The sequence below is a fragment of the Podarcis tiliguerta genome (genome assembly GCF_965153285.1).
Source record: "Podarcis tiliguerta genome assembly, chromosome: 2".
NCBI classification, from domain to species: Eukaryota; Metazoa; Chordata; class Lepidosauria; order Squamata; family Lacertidae; genus Podarcis; species Podarcis tiliguerta.
Genome location: NC_139535.1, coordinates 905163 through 920831, shown reverse-complemented (window position 1 = coordinate 920831; position 15669 = coordinate 905163). Strand labels below are relative to the sequence as shown.

The 15669-nt window shown below is 51.3% G+C and overlaps 1 protein-coding gene across 1 annotated transcript in view; it reads right to left on the bottom strand.

Moving 5' to 3' along the window:
* COL11A2 (collagen type XI alpha 2 chain) overlaps positions 1-15669 on the bottom strand; it is a 100060-nt gene that overhangs the window by 78630 nt on the left and 5761 nt on the right. The gene's annotated exons all lie outside the window — the stretch shown is intronic.

Sequence of the window (15669 nt, the reverse complement as noted above, 5' to 3'; positions counted from 1 at the left end):
AGCGGGGCCTTCAACGCAAGACCCGTTCCGTATTTGTGAGAACCGGATCTTTATTTCAGGGTGGCAGCACCAACGTACGTTGGAACTCCTTGCCACTTGACAGCCGGCAGGCAGGCGCCTTCGCTGAGCTCTTTTTGGCACCCGCTTAAAAGAATATTTTGCTTAGGCAAGACTGACTGGGTGATTTAGAGAGCTGGTGTGAATGCACCACTGTGGGATATCTTTCACAAATCAATATAGCTTAGTCGGTAGAGCACAGGTCTCTCAATCTCAGGGTGGTGGGTTCGAGTCCTACTTGGGGTGCAAGATTCTTCCACTGCAGGGGTTGGACTAAATGACCACTGTGGTCCCCTCCAATTCTATGGTTCTTTTAAAGCTTTCTACGATTATTAGGATTATTATTGTACTATCTTGCCATTTTATCCTTCCTGCTGTAGGTGAGCTTACAGAACCAGCCACTGGACACAAACCTCCTTCTCCGTTGTGGCCACTTAGTTTTAGGGAAAGGGCCGCTAAGAACATGTTTTAAAATTACCATTTTAATAATTAAGGGATGGTTGCAGTTAATTTTCCCTAGCAGATAATCTTATTGCTTTTCTCTCTTCCATAAACTGCTATTAGGGTTGTTTGTTTTCTCATTTCCAATCAAGCAGTGAGCATAAATTTTATGAAACGGAATAACAGAATTCTAGAGTTTCTGGGGACCCAAAGGATCATCTAGTCAAACCCCAGAGTAGACAAATATTCATTCATTCACTCACTCACTCACTCATTCATTCATTCCCTGCCCTTCACCCTTTGGTGCCAGGGCAGGTCACAACAATTAAAACAGTTTGAAACAATTCACCATTGTAAAATTAAGGTGAGTTTTCAGAACACACACTGCAGAAATCAGAAGCAGCCAGGCCAAAGAGGCACAGTCTTCATCGTATCTTCTGGAAGCTATACAATTAAGGTGCCAGGATGCACCTCTGTAATCCAAAATGACCGTAACGGGTTGGAGAACTGGGCCCAGGCTAAGGAAATGAATTTCAACAGGGACAAATGTGAGATTCTGCACTCAGGAATAACCAGATGCACAAATAGAGGATGGGGGACACGTGGCTGACTAGCAGAACATGTGAGAAAGATCCAGGGGTCTTGGTGGACCACAAGCTGAAACTGAGTCCACAGGGTGATGCAGCAGCAAAAAAAGCTAATGCGATTCTAGGCTGCACCGAGAGAAGTCTAGTGTCCAGATCAAGGGAAGTGATTTTGTTGTTTTTTAGACATTTAGTCATGTCTGACTCTTCGTGACCCCCTGGACCAGAGCACGCCAGGCCCTCCTGTCTTCCCCTGCCTCCCGCAGTTTGGTCAGACTCATGCTGGTAGCTTCGAGAACACTGTCCCACCATCTCGTCCTCCGTCATCCCCTTCTCCTTGTGCCCTCCATCTTCCCCAACATCAGGGTCTTTTCCAGGGAGGCTTCTCTTCTCATGAGGTGGCCAAAGTATTGGAGCCTCAGCTTCACGTCCTTCCAGTGAGCACTCAGGGCTAATTTCCTTAAGAATGGATGCATTTGATCTTCTTGCAGTCCATGGGACTCTCAAGAGTCTCCTCCAGCACCAGAATTCAAAAGCATCAATTCTTCGGCGATCAGCCTTCTTTATGCTCCAGCTCTCCCACTCTATTCTGCTTTGATCGGAGCACACCTGAACTATTGTGTCCAATTATGGGCACCACAATTTAAGAAGGATGTTGACAAGCTGGAAGGTGTGCAGAGAAGGGCAACCAAGATGATCAAGGGTCTGGAAGCCAAACCTTATGAGGAGCGGTTGAAGGAGCTGGGTATGTTTAGCCTGGGAAAGAGGAGCATCATAGCCATCTTCAAATATCTTAAAGGCTTGTTTTCTCCTCGAACCCATGGCTTCAAGGAGATTCCGTCTAAACATCAGGAAGAACTTTCTGACAGTAAGAGCTGTCCAACCATTGAATGGATTCTCCTTCCTTGGATGTTCTTAAGCAGAGGTTGGATGGTCATCTGTCATGGATGCTTGAGTTGCAAATCCTTCATAGTACAGGGTTGGACTGGATGACCCTTGGGGGTCCCAACTCCACCATTCTATGATCTACGATTCTAGGGACCTCCATGGGCAGGGAGATACACCGCTCAGGTGCCGCCACCAAGAAGGCCCTCCCCCCTGGACCACCACCTCAGCTCTGCCCATCTCTGTACCCAAGGATGTCTGCAGGGAGGAAGGAGAAGGCCTCTCAGATATTTGGGACCTGAATCGATAGCAGTATAAGCCTTCGGCCACCATCCGAGCCATGCCTCCTTGGAAGTGTGTCCCTTTGTTGTTGTTTATATATATATATATATATATATATATATATATATATATATATATTATTTTACATATCATTCCCAACAATCATATAACACAATTTCTTCTTCTCTTATACAACGTTTTGGACTTCCATCAACCACATCTGAAGATTTTCCAGTCTTTTATCACTTAATCTACATTCCTTCATTTCCTTATTACTTTTAATTATCCCAAACTAACAATTCTCTTCCTAATCTTCTCTGCAATATTCCTCATAGTCCTCCTTATAAAAATTCTTTTTCAAATAGTTCAAATATTTATTCCAGTCCTCTGAGAATCTCTGGACCCGCAGGTGTCCTTTGGAGTGCAATGGGGCTTGCTCCCAGGTAAGTGGGGTTTGCCTTGTAAGGCCAGTAAGAAGCTGTTTTCCATGTGAGGGCCGCCGTCCTTTCGAGGCAACCTTTCAAGGGCCGGTGCTGGTGGTGGGCGGGGCCAGAGGGAAAAATGGGCGGAGCAACAGCTGTACATGCGGCCCTTTGTACAGTAAGTTAGTTTCCTGCATTCTCTCTCTGTGTCTTTCACCCAGCCAAGGAAGATATTCAGTGCACAACATAAGAACGCAATAAATTTCTGCCGGATTAAGCCAGTGGCCCATTTGGTTCTCACAGCGGCCGACCACATGCCCCCCAATGAGAAACCCACAAAAACGAGTCTTCCAATCATTCCCATTGTACTGTTTATACTGTCGTCGTTTCCCCCCGCACAGTTTTATATTATTTTTGTCAGAAGTCTTTTTTATTTAAGTGTTTATCTAAGTATTAATTAGGAAGATTAAGGGTTTTTTTTAATGCACGTAAATCTGCTTTTTCTTCTTTTTTCTGTATTCTTTTCTTTTTCCTTGATTCTTTTTCCTTTAATTTTCTTTTTGTAGTATGAGATTGTAAATTCTTTGTATATGTGTGTAATTTAAATGAATAAAGATTATTTTATATATATATAAAAAAGGAAACCCACGAGCAGGATTCGAACCCAAGGAGCCTCTCCCCTGCTGCGGTTTCTGGGATCCAGAAGCATTGCTACCCTGGATGTGGAGCCAGAGCACAGCCCCCTTGGTTAGCAGCCATCCATAGTCTTCTCTAGTGGCAGCAGGTTCCGTAGGTTAATGCTGTGCTGCGTGAACAAGGCCTTTCAGCTTCACGGGGTGTGGGTGAGTTTCAGCATCATGAGAGCCAGGCAAGGTTTCATGAGCTCCGGATGTGCTTTGAAGGTACCCGGCCGGAGGACGAATCTGCCGGCTGCCAAAAACTCCTTCGCTGGCATGGCCTGTATTTATTTACTGGGAGGCAGCCTCTGCACTGCTGGCTGCTCTCTGGAAACATAGAGCTTCCTTTTTCTCAATGGAGAAGCCAAAGCAGAAACCATGGATGCCTTGAAGCAGGAAGAATCTCCAAATATTGCAGCAGCCTAACCGTGAAGGTGGAAGGCAGGTCACCCACATCCCTCTCTTTATCTCTGGCGAGTAAGATTGTCTTCCATAAAGACGGCCTTAACAAGGAGTGACTGTGGAGGCCAATTCTGGATCCCCACGTCCTTCCACAGTGGGGACATTGGTTTCCAGGCGAGAGTTGATCCCTTGAGGGTTTGCCAAGCGTGCCTTCCTCTTAGCATGTTTCTCCCTTGCGTCCTGAGTTCAAGTGTCTTCAAAGCCCATGGCACCTTGGGTCAAGGCTGTTCTCCAATTGGAGTGCTCACAGGCCAGTCGTTGGTGTTTATACTACATTTTTAAAGATTTGCCTTGAGAGAGTCTTTAAACCTCTTTTGTTGACCACCAGCATTACACTTTCCATTTTTAAGTTTGGAATAGAGTACAGTGGTACCTCGGGTTAAGAACTTAATTCGTTCTGGAGGTCCGTTCTTAACCCGAAACTGTTCTTAACCTGAAGCACCACTTTAGCTAATGGGGCCTCCTGCTGCCGCCACACGATTTCTGTTCTTATCCTGAAGCAAAGTTCTTAACTCAAGGTACTATTTCTGGGTTTGCGGAGTCTGTAACCTGAAGCATCTGTAACCCAAGGTACCACTGTAGTTGCTTTGGAAGACGATCATCAGGCATCCGCACAACATGACCAGTCCAACGAAGTTGATGTTGAAGATTCATTGCTTCCACACTGGTCATCTTTGCTGCATCCAGTACACTGATTTTAGTTCGCCTGTCTTGTAAGTGATGTGTAAGATTTTCCAGAGACACCATTGATGGAATCTTTCAAGGAGTTGGAGATGGCGTTTATAAGTGGTCCATGTTTTACAAGCATATAGAAAGGTTGGTAGTGACCTTTGCTTCTTCCGGTACCGGTATATCCAGACAGGGGCTGAGTCCCCAAGAGCTCACCCCCAGATCACTAGCCAGCTCCTTCCTCCCTTTGGCCGAGCAACAGAGATGAACCAACGTCGCCTCTGTCTTGTCCGGATGGGTCTCCGGTTTCCTGGCCCTCATCCAGTCCCTTGCCAAGGTCAGGAACCAGTTCAGCTTATCCGCCGCCTCCCCTGCTTGTGTGGGCAATGCAGACTTGTAGAATGGGAGCGTTGGAAGGGACCCCGAGGGGTCATCTAGTCCAGCCCTCAACTGTCGCGACGGAAGCATCCCTGACAGGGGCCATCCATCTGTGTGTCATCTGTGCGTGGATGACAGTGCATCCCCAAACTGCAGAAGACCCCTGGCCAGTGGTTTCACATAGATGCCCAACAGAAGGGCGGGGGAGCTGTGTAGAGAAGGTGCAATCCTGCGGAACTCCAGCCCACAGGATCCTAATATCAAAACATCCTCTAAACGCCACCTTCTGGGGCTGATTGCAAAAAGAGACACACACCCTCAATCCTAACCCAGACAGAGGCTCCAGATTCCAGAAAGGCATCTTGGCTGATGGCATGGAAAGTCGCTGAGAGATGATGATGATGATGATGATGATGATATCATGCAGGGTGGGTGCAATCATCCCAGTGCTGAATCCAGGTCTAAATGGGACCTCCTCCAAGATCCCAGATCTGTGTGTCTGGATCCCAGCACAGATGTTCTGGGATCTAGTGGGGCCGTCAATTAAGCAATTCTTAAACTGCTGTGAGCTAATGAACGTAAAATCCTTCACTGGATTAAGCCCTGCTTGTGTGACAGATGTTATAATAATAAATAAATAATAAGCATAATAAAATAATAAAATTATTATTATTATTATTATTATTATTATTATGGCTACAGTAGACTGTAATCGAGAGATGAGAGGCAGCGTAGTTTGCTATAAATCTGCTCTAAGGCATCCTCCGCCCACCTGACGGAGGACTACAATTCCCAGCACAGGATAAGGGGGGGGGGGGCAAAGCCACTGCGGGCCTAGTGGTTAGAGTGCTGGTTCAAATCCCCACGCGGCCACGCAGCTCCCTTCCTCGCAACCTCTGCAACCTCCCTGGGCTGTTGTTGTGGGGAATAAACGCTGGGGGAGAGAAAGGCATGTGAGCTGCTTAAAGCTCCTTGCGGGGGGGGGGGGAGGTAAAATAAATAAACTACGGTACTAAACCTCTCTGGGATCCCTGCATTGCAAGGGGTTGGACTAGATGACTCTTGGGGTCCCTTCCAACGTTACATAAAATGAATACGTGCCCCCTCCCCGCCCAGAACTTGACCCGCCGACTGTTGTCATTCCCACGCGCTGTTATTTTCCTTTCCTGGAAATATATTTCGCCTCTTCTGTGACCCCTATCCTGAACTTTCCCCACTAACACCACTGCCTCCGACAGCCCCAGCTTTCTGGGGGGCGCCGGCTTGGCAAAGGCTGTTCTTTCAGCCGGGGGGGGGGGCGTCCGCAGCAGAGCAGAGCCGGTAGATCTGCGCGCAAAGACGCAGCGCGCGATCCGGGGGCCTCTTTGGCGCTGCACTGGCCCGCCGTCGGTTATGTGCCCGCCCCCCCCCCCCCGCGCTCCCCATCCCGCATCTGGCCAAGCCATCATCCCCCGGCGTGTGCCTCCCCCCCCGACTCCCCCCCCCGGCTCCTGATGGCTTCCCCAGACTTGTTATTGTTCCGAGGGAAATCCGAGCCGACGCCTTTGGGTGCCAAGTGGACGGGAGGGCGGGGGTGACTGGGGGGGGGAGCGGCTGGGCTCGAAGCTGACCGCTGAGAGAGACGGGGGCGCAGCAGAGAGCGAGGGGTCGCGGGTGGGGTGGGATAGGCACCCCACACCTTCTCGCCTCTCCACCTCCCCATCTCGTCTTGGCGCAGGAGGCAACTCCCAATAAAATATTTTAGGGGGCGGGAGGGGGCCGAAGACAATGGTCATTGCCGTTCAAAAGGTGTGTCGGCATCACGTCATGTGATCGATCAGGGGAGCGGGTCTTACCTGTCCTGTCCCCCCCCCCAAATATTTTATTCAAGTTGGCATCCCTGTCCCGGGGTGGGGGTCGTCCTGCTGCTGCTGCGACGGGGGGGGAGGGATGAGAAGAGGGCATGCAAGAGGCTCCCCCCATTCCTCTCTGCTCGTCGCCTGTTTGAGCCCCCACACCTCTCAGTCCTGGGGGGGGGGGGCTTGCAGGTTATATGCACCGTCCATTTTTTTACAGCGTCAGGAAACGTTCGCCAAACTCCCCCCCCCCCCGCACTGCACACAGGACCCTCAGGAGCAGTTAGAATCACAGAATTGTAGAGTTGGAAGGGACCCCGAGGGGTCATCTAGTCCAACCCCTGCAAGGCAGGGATCTTTTGTCCAAGGTGGGTCTCGAACCCGCGAACCTGAGATTGAGAGCCTCGCGGTCTGCCGACAGAGCTATTTTGCTGTTTTTCGTTATTCTTCGGTTCTTGTTCAAACTTGCATCCAGGAGTCGGACTGGGTGATCCTTATCCCTACATAGAATCCTGGAATTGTATAGAACTGGGCACACCAGTGGTCATCTAGCCCAGCCCCCAGAACCACAGGTAAGAAATCCTCAAGAGGCGTCTTTCCAACATCTCTAGTTCTAGGATCAATTTCCCTGCCCGGGAGTTGTGGGTTACCTGCACGCTTCTCCGCAGCCACCCCCATTTCATCGACACAACATTCCTGTGAGGCGGGTGAGAGGCTGAGAAGGACACAAAGTCCACCCACTGATAATAATAATAATAATAATAATAATAATAATAATACATTATTTGTACACAGCCCATCTGAATGAGTTGCATGAAACTTGTCACAGCTCCGCTCTCTTCACGCCTCTCCTGGTCCGCCAGGTTCTGCCCAACTTTTTTTTGGGGGGGGGTCCAGCACATGCATGTGATTTGACATGGCAGGGCGATGCTTGTACTATTGTGACCCAAGAAAATCCTTAATAAAAACAATAACAAGAGCAACAATAATAATGGAGAATATTGAGGCAGATCGGCCCCCTCCTTGAAATATTTGGGGGTGCACCCCTGGGGGTAGGGGAACTTGTTGCAGCAGGAGAGGGAGACCCCCGTGCCTTTTCCCCAGCCTGACTCCTCTCTGCCTCTTGGTCTCCCTCCCTTCTCTCCGTCTTCAGCTTCTGCTGCTGAGTCTGGACTGCTCTCTGCCACCAACTCTCCCCTCTCACTAAGCCCTGTCGCCTCTTCAGCTTCCTCCATCTCCTCTTCCCACTCTTCTCCCTCTTCTCCCTCATCCCACCACCAATCTCTGGGCTCTGAGCCTTCTTCCCCTTTGGGGTTCCCCAGCTGGTGCCCCCCCACCATTCCTCTGTGTCCAAGCACTGCCTGACACACACGCCCTCCAACGTTTCTCCAAGGAAAAGAGGGATGTCCAAAGGGGGACATTCCAGGATCAGATCAGAAACCAGGATGGCGTCTGTAACTCCGGGGCTGTTCCTGGAAATTGAGTACACATGGAAGGTCTGATGGCAGAGAGTGGAATATAAGATGATGACAATGATGACGATGATGATTACTTTAATTAATTAATTGTACCGCCCTATACCCACACGACTAAATGACTAAACAGCAACATACCCACACGTTTGTTGTTGTTGTTTGGTCATTTAGCCATGTCTGACTCTTCGTGACCCCCTGGACCAGAGCACGCCAGGCACTCCTGTCTTCCACTGCCACCCGCAGTTTGGTCAGACTCATGTTTGTAGCTTCGAGAATACTGTCTAACCATCTCGTCCTCTGTCGTCCCCTTCTCCTTGTGCCCTCCATCTTTCCCAACATCAGGGTCTTTTCCAGGGAGTCTTCTCTTCTCATGAGGTGGCCAAAGTATTGGAGCCTCAGCTTCACGATCTGTCCTTCCAGTGAGCACTCAGGGCTGATTTCCTTCAGAATGGATACGTTTGATCTTCTTGCAGTCCATGGGACTCTCAAGAGTTTCCTCCAGCACCATAATTCAAAAGCGTCAATTCTTCGGCGATCAGCCTTCTTTATGGTCCAGCTCTCACTTCCATACATCACTACTCAAGCTACCAGCATGAGTTTGACCAAACTGCGGGAGGCAGCGGAAGACAGGAGTGCCTGGCCTGTTCTGGTCCATGGGGTCACGAAGAGTCAGAGACGACTAAAGAACAACAACAGTGAATTGTTGGAAGGGAGCCCAATGGTCATCTAGTCCAACCCCCTGCATTGCAGAAACACAAACAATGGAGTAGCTTTGAATAGAGCTTGAGCTGACCTCATCACCTCAGTGCTCCACCATAGGATGTAAAAAAGTGCGCCCTGTAGGCCTGGAGGACGCATTGCACCCTCTGCATGGCCACTTGAAGGAAGAACTATGGAGCTTCAATCGGGGTGTGTGTGAACATATGCACATATGGAAAGGGGGTGTTCTGCAGCAAAATGTTGCAGCGCAGAGTCCTCAGGCAGTGCATTCAATGACGCCCTGTCCCCTGGTTTCCCTTCCAGGTCCCTGACCCCCTCCTGAGCAGCCAGTCAGCAAATGCTCAGCCATCTTTGGGTAGAGTTACCAGACATCCCTGGTTCCCGGGGACAGTCCCCGGATTTGCAAATCTGTCCCCGGACAATTACCGTCCCTGGAATGTCCCCAGATTTGCAAATCTGTCCCTGGTAAACATGACAGCGGCAGCCTCAGCAGCCCGGGGCCAGCCTGGTAGCGCAATCGGCTCTGGCTGGCTTCAGGAGCTGCTCACTGCCTTGGGACCTGCCATTTTTTCTCGCCAGAAGTCCCCATATGATGTGTCCTGTGCGCAACACATCATATGGGGACTTCCGGTGAGGAAACATGGCGGGCGCCATGGCAGCAAGCAGTGAACAGCTCCTGAATCCAGCCAGAGCCAACTGCGCTACCGGGCTGCCACTGCCAAAGGGGAACCAGGGACGTCCGGTGGTACAGATCTCCTGCCCCCTTCCCCCTTTGTTTTGACAGATTGGGGGAGGCTCGGGAGTTGCTGCCGGCCAGCCGTTGCCCAGTTTTTAACAACTCTGTGCATTTATGTTTCACAGGGTGTGAAAGAAGGGCTTTGCAGCTTGCCTGGCAGAGAAACCATGCGCCTCGCGCCCACCCTGGGCAACGCCTGCCCGCGACTCCTGAGCCTCCTCCGATCTGTCAAAACAAAGGGGGAAGGGGGCAGATCATGGGGGAAGGCTCGGGATATGCATGTGTGCTTGGGCCCGGGGTTTTTGGCCTCTCCATCCCCACTACTGACTCCCTGTTGCTTGTTGTTGTTGTTGTTTAGTCGTTCAGTCGTGTCCGACTCTTCGTGACCCCCTGGACCAGAGCACGCCAGGCACTCCTGTCTTCCACTGCCACCCGCAGTTTGGTCAGATTCATGTTTGTAGCTTCGAGAACACTGTCCCACCATCTCGTCCTCTGTCGTCCCCTTCTCCTTGTGCCCTCCATCTTTCCCAACATCAGGGTGTCTTCCAGGGAGTCTTCTCTTCTCTCCCTGTTGCTACTCAGCTTCAAAAAAAAAGTGTCCCGGATTCATTGGAAACAATCTGGTAACCATATCTTGGGGGGAAACGCAGGGTGGTGATACTTTCCACGATTTCCCCATCGATGTGATTCCAGCACTGCAGCGGGTTGGACTAGATGACCCTCAGGGTCCCTTCCAGCCCCACAACCCTACCTTTCTGTGATTCTCCCAGGTGTCTTTCCGCAGCTCTCCCTTCCGGCCCTGGGAAGGGCGACCAACAGTTTCCCAAACTGGTCCCTTTCCAAAGAGAGGGTGAGAGGGACGGACGGCTCCCCATTTGCCTGCCCCCCCCCCGTTCCTGCGGCTCCCTTCCCCCCCAGCCGGCTGCCCCTGCTCCTGGGGGGGGGGGGTTACCCTGAGTCTGGTGGGACTTCTCTCCCCTGACTACACTACAATTTTATTTTTTTAAAAAAAATCATTTGGCTGCCAAAACGGGAAGCGGAGGAAGTCCCATGAAATATCATTGGGCTGCGCGGGGAGAGAAAGAAAGAGCTACTGGGATCAGGGAGAGTCCTAGAAACGCAGAAGTTGGAAGGGACCCCCAGGGGTCATGTAGCCTGACCCCGACCCCCCCCCCTTGCGACGCAGGAATCGCAGCTCCCATTTTGCAAAACTTAGGAAAGAGGCGCGGGGAGAGGAGCGCCGGAGAGACGCGACGCGACCTTCTCCCGGGAGCCAAGATTCCGCTCCCAGAAATGACCCACATTCCCGCAGGGAGCGCAGAGCCGTCAACGTTTCCCTTTTTTTAAGGGAAATCCCCTTATTCCGAATAGGATTCCACGCAAGAAAATAGGAAAGTTGACAGCTATGATGGAGCACAAGCCCGCGCGCCACGCGCTCACGGAGAAAGCAGCCCCCTCCCCAAGCCCCATCCACGCTATTTTGGGAATGTCGGGGGTCTGGGGAGCGTCTTCTTACTGGGGCTGCCTCGCGACCCCCACAGCCGGCCGGGGAGGCGCTTGGCTGGCGGAGGAGGCGCGTTTTTCCAGCAAGGCGCCCCCGCTGGATTCCGCTGGCTCGTTTCTCAAAGCCTGGAAAAACTTGGAAGTGTCAAGCGGCGGGGGGGGCACCTGCTCTCCTCCTCCTCCGCCGCCGCCTTCTCCTGTCTGGTAGGACAGCAAACGCCTCTCTGGTTCCCCGGAGCAAACCTTCCTCTCTCTCTTCTGTGAGAATCAAAGCCTTGCAGAGTTGGAAGGGGTCCCCCCGGGGTCATCCAGCCCAACCCCCTGAGATGCAGGGCCAAAGAATCCCCGGCAGGTGGCCGAGGGAGCCTGTTGCGCTGGAACTGCTCTTAGGAAATTTAGGGAATCTCCAGGACGAAAACCAATAATAATAATATTCAGTGCTTTTGGGGGTACGCAAGGGTAGGCATACCCCTAAACATTTTGTGGCTCTTTGTACTTTTGTCCAATTACTGTCTTTATTTTCCCCGATTTGAATGATAAAATGGTGGTTTTCTGGAGTCCAAATGAGAGTACCCCTAAACATTTTAGAAGAAAAAAGCACGGATAATAATAATGATGATAATAATAATAATGAATATTGATAATGATGACAATGATAATGATAATACTTATACTCCGTCCATCCTACTGGGTTGCCCAAAACACTCCGGGTGGCTTCCAACAGAATATAGATGTTAGATTGTTAGCTGCAATTCCTGCATTGCTGGGGTGGGCTAGAGGACCCCTAGGGGTCCCTTGCAACTCTGTAAGAATATGATGCCATGGCTATGATTCTTCAGCAATAGAAGAGTCACCCCTTTCTTCTTCTTCATTATCATCATCATCATCATCATCCACCCTATACCAGGAGGTCTCAAAAAACATCACAATATATAAAATCAAAATAAACACAATAACCCAATGACACCCCCCCCCCAAAAAAAAGAGCCACATTTTCAAAGGGAATGGGATGTTGATCAGGTCAACTAAAGGCCTGGTTAAAAAGGAACCTTTTTGCCTGGCGCCTAAAGCTGTATAATGAAGGCGCCAGACGAACTTCCCTGGGGAGAGCATTCCACAGATGGGGAGCCACTGCAGAGAAGGCCCCGTTCTCTCGTGTTGCCGCCCTCCGGACCTCTCGAGGAGGCGGCACAGGAAGGAATGTCTCAGAAGATGATCTCAGGGTCCTGGTCTGTTCATACGGGAAGAGGCGGCCCGGGAGGTATTGCAGTCCTGAGCCATTCATGGCAGGTCTGATAAATTTTAAATCGCTGTCCAAATGGCCCTGGCATCTGCAAGGAACTCCAGAAGCTGCTATCCACTGAGTGAGATCATTGCTCCGGGGAACTCAATATAGCCTCCACTGGTTGGCAGCTACGGCTCTTTGGGGATGCTGTCAGGAGTGTGCAAGTCGGAGTTAACTTCTTATTAGCAAGAACACGATCCGCACAGGAGTGCCAGGCCCAGCAGCCCTTCCCTGGTGGGTCTTGCCCCATGGATCAGTGGCCAGAACTAAAGGTCCCAATCCATCTGAGACTGCGCCCGTGTGAAGCCAGCCTCTCCTGCCTTTGGAGGCAACTGCCCGATTCATAGAATCATGGACCCCTCAAGTTGGAAGGGACGCCGGGGTCATCTAGTCCAACCCCCTGCGAGAGGGCAGAGAAGGCCTTGGGGGGGGGTCCGATCCAACTTAGCAGGCCTTGGATTTTAAGCCTCGAAGGAGCTCTCAGAGGAAAGAATTTGAGTGGGGGGAGAATTCCTTGCTCCGTCTCCAAGAAGCAACAGCCAGAAATTTTGGGTAATAAAAGGATTTGGGATCAAACCAGACGGTCTCTTTCTTTCTTTCTTTTTGTTAAGTCCTGAGCGAGGATCGTGATTCTGTTATGGATAGCAATTCCCCGAAAAGGAAACCTGGCCCACAAAATTTCCTTTTATCTTTAGCTGAGATTCCTGCGCTGCAGGGGTTGGGGGTTGGGCTAGATGACCCTTGTGGGCCCTAGTTCCAACTCTACAATTTTGCACTGGTCATTTTGCATACTCCTCCCACCCGCCAGAACCCAGGTGTCCTGCTCAACAACACGCCCCCCCCTCCCGCCAGCTGCGTCGGACGACCAGCTGTTCGCAATTTCGCCGGCTGGAATTTGCAGCCGGAAAAAAACGACTTTTTCCAGGCGCGACCTGCTGAGGACGGGGGGTGGGGGTTGAGGGGAGGCGCCTCCCCCTTTCTTAGGAAGCCAAGGCCTGGCGGAGTCATTTGCAAGGAGCAAGTGTGCGGTGGGAGTCTGGGGTCTAGAATCTGCTTCCAGATTCCTTCCCAGGGGGAAAAATCGGGGGTGCAGCCTTGCTGGGGGAATCAACGAGGGAGTGCATTTCATAATTCAATCTTTAAACTATAATTCTATTTTTAAGCTATAATTCTTGCACTGCAGGGGGGTTGGACTAGATGACCATTGGGTCCCTTCCAACAGTTCTATGATTCTAAAAGCAGACAAGGCCGGCCGGGAGGGGCGCCCCCTTTTTTAGGATGCCGAGGCCTGGTGGAGTCATTTGCAAAAAAAAAAAAAAACCAAGCTGGAGGGGGGAATTAATTCTGCGGTCCAGAGTCTGTTTGCACATTCCTTCCCAGGAAAAAATATGAAGATGGGGGTCCCAAGCTTTGTTGTATTGTGGGGCGGCGCGGGGTGGGAGCAAAACCAGGCAAGGCTGGGGTGGGAGACGCATCCTGAGCCAGCCAAGGCTCCGCGTGCCCGGGCTGGAATTCCAAAGAGGCGACCATCCAAGTTCGAGTCCTAAACCCAAATTATTAAAATATATATATATACACACATCACAGCCTCCTTCTCCAGGCAACGGGCAGAGATGAGTTTAGCAGAAAGACCTGCCTCGGCTTCGGCCCCACAAACTGGATGAACGCGGAGGGGAGACGCCGCCTCGCCCGCGGTGGCTGCGATGGGACGTGTGAACCGTGGCGCGCGCGTGTGCCGGCAGGGGACACGCGCGTGGGTGGCCAGGCACGCCACCGCCTTTGACGCGCGCCTGGGCGGCATTCCTTCCTATTATATATCTATCCCAGACTATTTATAGGCCGCCCTCGCGGCCCCTTTCCAGCCTGGGGGGGGGGGAGATGCAAGGGTCCCCCCTCCCCGAGGAACCCACGTCCAGGTGGGGAGCAGAGAGATTTGGGGTTTAGAGTGGGGGGAAAAAGAGGCACCAAAACGATAAAGGGGTTGGAGTGACTCCCCTGTGGAGAAAGGGACTTTTTAGTTAGAGAAATGATAAGTAAGGATTTGAGAGAAATTTATAAAACTATGTCTGGCCTGGAGAGAGAGAGAGAAGTTTTTCTCCTTCCACACCGACTGGGCCCCGGACACACTGACCAGATGTTTGGAAGTTGTGGCTGGATGGTTTCGTGGGAGCAGATTGAAACTAAATCCTTCAAAGACAGAGGTCCTATGGCTGGGTCGGGATGGCATGGGGATGAGGGACCAACTCCCTTCTCTTGCGGGGGCCCAATTAGTGCCATTGCCTTCTGTTAAGAGTTTGGGTGTAATCCTTGACGCCTCCCTTTCCATGGAGGCGCAAGTTACAGCAACAGCCAAGGCGACATTTTTCCACCTTCGCCGCATCAAGCAGTTGGTCCCTTACCTTTCCCGCCCCGACCTGGCCACAGTGATCCATGCGACGGTCACCTCCAGGCTTGACTACTGTAATTCGCTCTACGCGGGGCTGCCCTTGAAGCTGTCCCAGAAACTCCAGCGAGTGCAGAATGCTGCAGCGAGGCTCCTCACGGGGTCTCTGCCATGGGAGCATATTCACCCAGTGCTTTTCCAGCTGCACTGGCTCCCGGTGGAGTACAGGGTCAGATTTAAGGTGCTGCTTTTGACCTTTAAAGCCCTTCGCGGCCTAGGACCCTCGTACCTACGGGACCGCCTCTCCTGGTATGCCCCACGGAGAGCCTCAAGGTCCACAAATAACAACACCCTAGTGGTCCCAGGCCCTAAGGAACTCAGATTAACCTCAACCACAGAGGCAGGGCCTTTTCAGCACTGGCTCCGGCCTGGTGGAACGCTCTGCCTCATGAGACCAGGGCCCTGCAGGATCTGATTTCTTTCCGCAGGGCCTGTAAGGCAGAGTTGTTCCTCCTGGCCTTTGGCTTGGAGTCAGTTTGATTCCCTCCCCCTCTTTCTTTTTTCCTTTCTCCTCCTGTGATGAGGCTGCATTTTAATGTTTTAATGTTGTATTTAACCTTGTTTTTATTATTGGTTGTTAGCTGCCCTGAGCCTGGCCTTGGCTGGGGAGGCCAGGGTATAAATAATAATAATCATCATCATCATCATTCATAATGCTGGAACTGGTGGCATTCAAGGAAGCTGAATGTTGGAAGATTCAAGACAGATAGAAGAAAGGGCTTCTTCATGCAGTGCAGAGTTAAACAGTGGAACTCCCTGCCACAATGGCCACCAACTTGGACGGTTTAAAAAAAAGGATTAGACCGGTTCATGGA